Raw genomic sequence first — 7,894 nt, forward strand, 5'->3', positions numbered from 1 at the left:
ACAGTTTTACGATCTCCCCAACCCACAAAAACTCCCCTATGTGGTGAGAAAACTCACTGTCCAACATTAGCTGCAAAATTGACAGTATTAAACAGTACAAAGCTATTTGTTGATCGCTGTAACTTTACTATGATGAATGATGAATATCTCATAACCTTCTGCTTTGGCAATGTATAGAATCTCTATGTCACGCTAATAAAGCACCAATTGAATTGAATTGAATTGAAAAAGACAGGAGAACAAAACAGTCGGAGAGAGATGGAGAGAAAGTATATGCTGTTTTGCACTTATGCATGTTAGTTTATGTAGCAACTCTGCTTTTTGCCTACAGTGCATGTAGGAACATTGGGAAAGTTGCATATGTTTGGGTTTGCTTATGTGACGGAAAGAGTGTGAGACAGAGAGAAAGAGAAAGAGAGAAGAACAAACCAAGAAGAGAGAAGAGATGCAGCCAGAGAGAGAGGGTAAGACTATGAGAAAATGAGAAAGAGACGGAGAGAAAAACAGTTTTACGATCTCCCCAACCCACAAAAACATCCCTATCTATGTGGTGAGAAAACTCAGAAAAATTGCAAAATTTGTTAACTTCTGTCTCTCACACACACACACACACAGGGAAATGATTACCATCACTGAATGAAACCTGTTAATGAAAACAGTACAGAGGCATTTGCTCTGTCGATCGCTGTAACTTTACTGTGATGAATGTTGACTATCCTGTAACCTTCTGCTTTGGCAGTGCTAATAAAGCACCAATTGAATTGAACTGAATTGGGAAAGATGGCAAGAGAGTCCGAGAGAGACAGAGGGAAAATATATGCTTTGTTTTGCAATGCAAGTGTGGGTTTGTTTATGTGAGGGAAAGAGCTTGAGACAGAGAAAGAGAAAGAAAGAGACAGCAAACCAGGGAGAAAGAAGAGAAGTAGTCAGAGAGGGTGTAAAACTATGAGAGAACGAGATAGAAAGAATGAGAACAAGAGAGAGATGGAAAGAGTTTCTGTTTTAGGTGAATCAGGTCTTGGCTGCACATTAAAGACTGTCTGAAACATCTGGGAGTCAGATGTCTGCCCTCAGTGCCAGGATCCCCCTGCACCAGACAGAGGCCGTGATATATCCCCTTACCCTCCGCTACCTCAGGAGGAGCGCAGACTCCAGCAGGACTGACCTTCGCCCAGAAAATCAAGGCGTGACTCGCACACTTAAAGTGCCATTAGCCATATGCTTTTACCATTATCTTAGCTCGTCTCTCACCTCTTTACACGATGAGGCAGCGTTGCACCAGAAAAATTCCCCTGACATTTTCGGTGAAGCTGACGCCTCTGCGTCAAACGCTGTGCGCGGAGAAATCTGTTTAAATATATTCTGTTTTTTGCGCAGAATAGGAATACATTAGCATCCTATTTAGTGTCTCTGTATATATGCCTCCATATTTAATTCTTTGTGGGACAAGAGTCTCCTTGTTTCCTCCTTCAGCCAAAGCCAAAGCCACAGCGGCCTGGTCCTCAAAATCTCGCAGCTCATTCTGCCCACATTTCCATTCATTCTGTCCGCTTGGACTGCGGTTCTGCTGTGGTATTTGAGAAAGATTTCCATTTTTTCATATGTGACATCAGGCATTAGACAGTGACATTCATGAAAACCAGACACTGGGCGACAGAGAGGCTCTCCTTCCTGCTTGTAGACTTGTGTTGAATGACTTCCTTATCAGAAAACTCTGGACTGAATCTTTATCCCTTATAGCGTTTCATTGCGGTCAGATCCAAAACAGAAACTATTACATGAACTAACACATGTTGCTAGCTGCGCACTCTTTCCAAGCAAGCCGCAAGGCCTGCCATTGATGTGAATGCTGTCTATGGACAATTCCAGACTTTGTTTTACACCATTTGAGGGAAGCTTTTATCCAAAACCCCTCACAGTACCATGAGTGCATCAATTTGTACTATGGGTGGCCCCAGAAGGAAACAAACCCCAGAGACCGGCTGTGTGAATGCCACACTCTGCCCACTGAGCCGACAAACGTCTGTCAAACGTCTGTGAAATGAACACAAACTCTGAAAAGCAGATTGTGTTGTGGACACAAATAATGTGCAGATTATATTGAAAGACAATAGTACAAATTGGACACGCTGTTTTCATCTGTTTCTTCATGTGAAAAAGTTAGCTAACGGTTAAGTTAAGGCAAGTAAAACAACATTGGTTATGGTTGGAGTTAAGTTTAGGCAACTAATAAAAGTGGTTAAGGTTCGAGTTAATGTTTTGGTCATGGTTAAATAAAAAACATTTCGCTGAAATTTAAAACTGAGTTGGGAGCTGAGCCTGTGTTGTCGGAGGTGAAGGTAAATGTATCCGCCCATCCACTCCTCCGACCTCCACACCTTTACTTTCCACCGTGCTATTTCAATGTCAGATTCCCTCCTGTTTCCTCCACATAATCCTTTTGTTGTGAGGAAACATATCTCTCTCTCACTCTCATTTGTATTTCAAGACATCGTGCTGCAGAGGACATCCCAGTTACGTTCTAATTCAAAACATCAGTGGATTCCTTCTGCAAATGGCAGCAGGGTGGCATGATGTGCAGGGACACCATCCGTCAACCGGACGTCCAGTGTTCAAGCCCCCGTGACTTTTCAGAAAGCATCCGCCCTGCTGAAGTGTCCTTGAGCAAAAACACTGAATCCCTACCAGCTCCAGAGAGCGCTGACTCTGCACTCTGGCCTCCCTGTGGAGAGGGGCAAGAGGAAAGAAAATTTCTCCTTAAGGGGATCACTGCAAAAAATGACAAGCCGTCCAGCGATTTATTTATTTTTTTCATGTTTCCAGACCTATCAAGCTTATTTCATGATATTTTTAGTCAAATTATCTTGCTGCACTGGCAGATAATCTTGCTGGTTTCAATAAATTTCACTTTATACCTACATGCCAATATGACTAGTTTCAAGAAATCATCATAAGACAATGAAGAAAATCCTGAAACAAGAAACTTTCTCCAAGAAAATTTCACACACAGTGAATGTCCTGAAACAAGTTATATTATCCTGAAAAAAAAGGTAAAATTTGTTGAAACCGGTCAAATTTCTGAAATGATTTCACTAAAAAAAAATACTAAAATAGGCTTGAAAAGTCTGGATAGAGGATAAAATAACTTAACAATCCTGTCAGATTTTGCAGTGTAAACATCTCACAACCTGTATCCATGGTCTGTGCTTTGTTGTTCATAGTATCTGAATCAGTTGAAGCCTCTAGTGATGTGTGGAGCCGTGCTTGTTATGGCCAACCACCCCTGAAGAACAAATTAGTTCCTGCTGTCCAATAACGTTTCCATACTTGAGTGACAACAGGTGCTCTACTTAGCACCGCTGGGTTTAAAACCTGCCGTTTACTACACGCTAACTAGCAAAGCGCTAAAATACACTGCGCTACAGGCTGGCGTTCTAAAGGCTGTGACTGCCATTGAGGTTGAAAGTTGAGTCGTATTTTCATTTATTTCCATTATCTTCCGTGATGCAGCATGCTGATGCTTTCATGCAGACATGGAAGCTGCTTTTAGCCTCAAACAAAATGACTCACACCCGGTGATGAAGAATTCCTTCAGAAGTCCATGTGTGCAGCAAGTGTGTTTTCCTCCTTTTCATCTTTGCTTTTGTGTTTTTTTTTCTCTTGCCTGGGGACGGTTTCTCTTGTCCTAGCATGGCTGTCAGCAGAGGCGATTCTCTCTTTAAAGTGACAGAACGTAGCTGAGTGAAACTTTTTGAAAACGTCATGAACTGCTTTTAGTGAGAAGAGGTTTGAGTGACAAACCATCAAGTGTATGGAATGATGGTATGGAAGAGGTCTGAATTATTGATATTTCTGTGATATTTCTCCCATTAACAATGACAGGGTCTTCACTGTAAAATATTATGGATGTGTATGACTCACAGTGCAGTAACCTGCCTTTTATTTTGTCCAAAATTCGGGGGAATGTATTCCATTGTAATGACGCAGGCTTGTGACTAACAGTTTGCCGGTTCCATCCAAATTTTGATCTGTGGCCCTTCATCCTCAACCCAGTGACCAACAGCAGAGGACTGTTGTTCTGTGTCACTTCACTTCATAATATGGAAAACAAATTTTAATTAGTTAATTTATTCCATTTTACAGACTGTAATTTGAATGTGTCGAATTGTGTTATGGTATATAGATATGGTATCGCTTATTATTTCAAAATATGTAAAATTGTCTCTTCCGCTCTGATTCTGTATAATCCAACAAGTAACTTTTTTAAGTATCTATAGTTCAATTACTGTGCTTTTCTGTAACTATAATGGATTTTTTTAAATCACATAAATATAATCCTGTGGAATTTAATCCAGTACTCCCATATGATGGTGGTAGATGATGTAATGATCAAAAGTTATATAGCAGTGAATAAGATGAACTATATTCATTTTTTGGCTTTGTTGTCAAACTGTCCCGGTCAACCCTCTCTATCCATCAAAAAAAGTTGCCAAATGCAGCTGTTAACTAAAAGTCATTTGAGCAAAAAAGTTTTGAATTCATAGCTGCTTCATTAGTTTTGTGACCTTGTTAACCTTGCAGGCACGAGGCACTGAAACATTGATTTATTCTTTTACAGTACAATGTTTCCCATAGTTGTATTTTTTCAGAAGCTATGTCGGGAGCTCTGCACATGGAGATCAATTATATCAGAAATGGAACCAGGGAGAAATTATAGAGCATATTTACAAGCAGCTATTTATTTGGGTCCCATTAGCAGGCTCTGCACTCTGCCATCATTCCCTGATCCTGGTACACATTTATGGCCATAGACTCACATTCAAATTCCAAAACTTGCTATATGCATGTGTTGCGTGTGTGTGTGTGTGTGTGCATGTATCCACAGACAGATAGATAGAGAGGCAGAGAGATAGGTAGAAGACACACACATTCACACACACAGACACACACACTCTCTCACACACACATGAATTGTAATGTTGTAGTAGTCCTATGTGGCAAACACCACCCATCTGGTACTCTGCAGGTTAGATACAAACACTGGGAATTATTTGCAAATGGCCTCTTTCTGGATATGATCTCACACACACACACACACACACACACACACACACACACACACACACACACTCTCCTCACTGATTCTGCAGTCAGACACCTCTCTCTTTGATACATCTTAGTTAGGTTCAGAGTTAAAACATCATGGGGCACCACAGGGGGCGCAGCAGTGCAGCGGCCTCACTGTGACTCATCCTGAGGCAGAGCAGCACAACTCTTCTGCCTCCAGCAAATCAAAGTTGAGAGTGAATCACTTGAAGCCTCAAGTTCAATAACAGTACTATACCTAAGAAAATGTGGCACCCCCCAGCGTGCGAACACACACACACACACACACACACACACACACACACAGTCAAGCATGTAAATCTAGATGGGATTCACCCTTATGTGATGCTGATCAGCCAATCAGCATCCGCACTTGTTTTCGTACCGATGTGATTTCATTTCATGAACAATCGTTCCGCATGTTACTCTTTCTCAAGTCAGTTCAAGAGTTCTTTCTTCCTATTTTAGTTCTGTCACTGTGTGTGTTAACCCACCACAGACACACACACACACACACACACACACACACACACACACACACACACACACACAACTCAGTTAATTTCAGTACAATTCAGTTCAATTACATTTAATTAAATTAAATTCAGCTCAGCTGAGGTCAGTTGAATTCAATTCAATGCAATTCAGTTCAATTCAATTCCATTCATCTCAATTAAGATCAGTGGAGGTCAGTTCAATTCAGTTGATCTCAATTCAATTCAGTTCAGTTCAGTTCAGTTCAGTTCAGTTCAATTCGGGTTAAGCTCAGTTCACTTCAATTCATTAAATTTAGTTAAACTCGATTAACTTCGGTTCAGTCCAATTCACTTCAATTCAACTGAATTAATTATAATTCACTTCAATTCAGTGATGCTTCATTGGTACAGAGTAATCATATCAAAACCATACAGAGAAATGACTAGGCTACTAATTTTGGTACAAGAAAACATAAATAAATCGCTGCAGTAATGATTTTTGATAGGAACAAGTACAGCTCCTGTTAACTTGTACCAGCTCCTGTTGCTCCTGCTGCTCCTGTCCCTCTGGCTGCAGTGTACTGACAGTCAGCAGTGGATGAAGGGACTGATGCTTCAGATCCACAGCTTCCCTGTCTGGGATAATAGAGCCGCTGTGCCTGACCCTTCCCTGGCCCTGCATGTAAATATTTGTCATTCCCTGCGAGCTGCAGCGCACCGCTTCCCCTCCTTTGGAAAACAAACCTATTATTATCATCTTTTCTTCCCCGCGCCCAGCCGATCGTTTTGTGGCTTGTTTGGCGTGTAAATCTAGATGGGATTCACCCGTATGTGATGCTGTTATATAACGATGGAAAATGGTTTGAAATGGCCACATTTAGTCTAATATGCCATAGAATATTATATATTATAGCAGACTTTTACCCCTGAAACACTGAATGATCTGGCTGTTTGAACGTTTATGAGTCCTCAGATTGTTAGACAGCCACTTTCGCACAGTTTATAGCACATGATAGCTAATAAACGCAATAATTTTCCAATAGCACTCCGAAACAACAAAATCTGGATATTTTCTCTATTTCTGTGTTGTTCAGTTTGGTCTTCCACACAAATGCCCATAGGTTCATTGGGTAAAATACCACAGGCATGCTTCAGCAGTGTGAGTCAAATAAATGAAGGTCCTTAACACTTTCCATCTCTTCGCCGCCCATGGCAGTGAGTCAGTTTGAGTTACTGTGGCGTCTGATCCACTGGGGACATTTTGATAGCCGGAGTGGTTTTTAAGAGGTTTACTCTTCTTCTAAAATATAAGACGTAAGAGACAGTGTACGGGAGTTTTTCACGTGCCGTAGACTACCAAAAATTCTGAGGCGTACAAAGGATTTTGAAAAGCTTTTACTGTAAAATCCCATCACAGCCTGGGATATTATTGCAAGTTTCTGCATTTAGGGAAAATTCATTTCTTTTCGAGTCTAAATTTAAGTCGAAACTTTAATATCATCCACTTCCAGACGTCATGAAGGACGTCACGGTGAGCCGATTCGCCCCCCCTTGTAACAAACCTCACATCGGTGATCACTTCACTCTGTCACACCGCACAGAAATTAATGTATAGTCTACATTTACAGCGAATGACGTCAGCTCCCCATTCCTATGTGAGGTAGTTTGCCGGATAGATGTTTGAACTGACGTGCGTCATCTCTCTGCAACCTACAGATTTGTCATCCCACTTCCACACTGGAGAGAAGACTGACAGGATATATATGTGTGTGTGTGTGTGTGTGCGCGTGCCATATTGAGCTGAATATTCCTGTATTTTAGTAAAAGTATAGAGTGCTGTTCGCGTGTGTCAGGAGAAAATGTGTTAACAGAGAATAACATGAATGGAACCAAATTTCACATAGTTTCATTTGGAGTGGAACCAAAATTCAGCACCATGATGAACAAAAGTGTCACTTAACATGGATATTACTGTGAGTTTAATATATATTTTTTGTGTTTTTTGCATTTTCTTTTTCTTATCATTCTCTATCATTTGTTTGTGATCTTTTATAGCACTTTACAATAATATATATAAAATTATAATAATACCAAATATACTTATCATCATTATTATTATCCTATTCTGGCAGCATGAAAGGAGCTGTGTATGTTTATGTCTTCCCTTGAGAATTGATTTAATCTGCTTCAGACTTTGATAAGCAGACCTTTGCTGACCTTATAAAAACCCCATATTGATTTTCTTTAGTAAACAGATGGAGTCCATATTGTTTGATAGTGAATTAGATATAATTGAAGCTGCGGCTTTTTAA

Source organism: Centroberyx gerrardi, chromosome 4 (assembly GCF_048128805.1).
Source record: "Centroberyx gerrardi isolate f3 chromosome 4, fCenGer3.hap1.cur.20231027, whole genome shotgun sequence".
NCBI classification, from domain to species: Eukaryota; Metazoa; Chordata; class Actinopteri; order Beryciformes; family Berycidae; genus Centroberyx; species Centroberyx gerrardi.